We start from the raw sequence: 2,500 nt of genomic DNA, 5'->3' as shown, positions 1-2,500 counted from the left end.
CACACAGATAATAGTTCTCTCTCTCTTTCTCTCTCTGTCTCACAGATAATAGTTCTGTCTCTCTCTCTCTCTCTCTCTCTCACACACACACAGATAATAGTTCTGTCTCTCTCTCTCTCTCTCTCTCTCTCTCTCTCTCTCTCTCACACACACACAGATAATAGTTCTGTCTCTCTCGCTCTCTCATGGATAATAGTTCTGTCTCTCTCTCTCACACACAGATAATAGTTCTGTCTCTCTCTCTCTCACACACACACAGATAATAGTTCTGTCTCTCTCTCTCTCTCTCTCTCTCTCTCACACACACACAGATAATAGTTCTGTCTCTCTCTCTCTCTCTCACACGGATAATAGTTTTGTCTCTCTCTCTCTCTCACACGGAAAATAGTTCTGTCTCTCTCTCTCTCTCTCTCTCACACGGATAATAGTTCTGTCTCTGTCTCTCTCTCTCTCTCTCTCTCTCTCACACACACAGATAATAGTTCTGTCTCTCTCTCTCTCTCTCACAGAGATAATAGTTCTGTCTCTCTCTCTCTCTCAGAGATAATAGTTCTGTCTCTCTCTCTCTCTCACACACACACAGATAATAGTTCTGTCTCTCTCTCACACGGATAATAGTTCTGTCTCTCTCTCTCTCTCTCACACGGATAATAGTTCTGTCTCTCTCTCTCTCTCACACGGATAATAGTTCTGTCTCTCTCTCTCTCTCGGGCTCACACAGATAATAGTTCTGTCTCTCTCTCTCTCTCTCACAAACAAACAGATAATAGTTCTGTCTCTCTCTCTCTCTCACACGGATAATAGTTCTGTCTCTCTCTCTCTCTCTCACAAACAAAGATAATAGTTCTGTCTCTCTCTCTCTCTCTCTCTCTCTCACACACACACACACACACACACACACACACACACACACAGATAATAGTTCTGTCGCTCTCTCTCTCTCTCTCTCTCTCTCTCTCTCACAAACACACAGATAATAGTTCTGTCTCTCTCTCTCTCTCACACAGATAATAGTTCTGTCTCTCTCTCTCTCTCACACGGATAATAGTTATGTCTCTCTCTCTCTCTCTCTCTCTCACACGGATAATAGTTCTGTCTCTCTCTCTCTCTCTCACACACAAAGATAATAGTTCTGTCTCTCTCTCTCTCACTCACACACACACACACACACAGATAATAGTTCTGTCTCTCTCTCTCTCTCTCTCTCTCTCACACACACACACAGATAATAGTTCTGTCTCTGTCTCTCTCTAGCTTTCTCTCTCTCTCACACACAGATAATAGTTCTGTCTCTCTCTCTCTCTCTCTCTCTGTCTCACAGATAATAGTTCTGTCTCTCTCTCTCTCACTCACACACACACACACACACACACACACACACAGATAATAGTTCTGTCTCTCTCTCTCTCTCTCTCTCTCACACACACACACAGATAATAGTTCTGTCTCTGTCTCTCTCTAGCTTTCTCTCTCTCACACACACAGATAATAGTTCTGTCTCTCTCTCTCACACAGATAATAGTTCTGTCTCTCTCTCTCTCTCACAAACAGATAATAGTTCTATCTCTCTCTCTATCTCTCACACACAGATAATAGTTCTGTCTCTCTCTCACTCTCACACGGATAATAGTTCTGTCGTGTTCTCTCTCTCTCTCTCTCTCACACAGAGATAAAAGTTCTGTCTCTCTCTCTCTCTCACACGGAAAATAGTTCTCTCTGTCTCTCTCTCTATCTCTCTCACACACAGATAATAGTTCTGTCTCTCTCTCTCTCACACGGATAATAGTTCTGTCGTTCTCTCTCTCTCACACACAGAGATAAAAGTTCTGTCTCTCTCTCTCTCACACGGAAAATAGTTCTCTCTGTCTCTCTCTCTCTCACACACAGATAATAGTTCTGTCTCTCTCTCTCTCTCTCTCTCTCACACACACAGATAATAGTTCTGTCTCTCTCTCTCTCTCACACACAGATAATAGTTCTATCGCGCTCTCTCTCTCTCTCTCTCTCTCTCTCTCTCGGGCTCACACAGATAATAGTTCTGTCTCTCTCTCTCTCTCTCTCTCTCTCTCTCTCTCTCTCGGGCTCACACAGATAATAGTTCTGTCTCTCTCTCTCTCTCTCTCTCACACACACAGATAATAGTTCTCTCTCTCTCTCTCTCACACGGATAATAGTTCTGTCGCTCTCTCTCTCACACAGAGATAATAGTTCTGTCTCTCTCTCTCTCTCTCTCTCTCACACACACACACAGATAATAGTTCTCTCTCTCTCTCTCTCTCACACAGATAATAGTTCTGTCGCTCTCTCTCTCTCTCTCTCAAACACACAGATAATAGTTCTGTCTCTCACACACACAAATAATAGTTCTGTCTCTCTCTCTCTCACACAGAAAATAGTTCTGTCTCTCTCTCTCTCTCTCTCTCTCACACACACACACACACACACACTCACTCACACACACACACACACACACACACACACACACAGATAATAGTACTGT

This window comes from Electrophorus electricus, chromosome 1 (genome assembly GCF_041902795.1).
Source record: "Electrophorus electricus isolate QZ-2024a chromosome 1, ASM4190279v1, whole genome shotgun sequence".
Lineage (NCBI taxonomy): Eukaryota > Metazoa > Chordata > Actinopteri > Gymnotiformes > Gymnotidae > Electrophorus > Electrophorus electricus.
The sequence above is the reverse complement of the archived record's forward strand: the minus strand, read 5'-3'. Positions refer to the sequence as shown.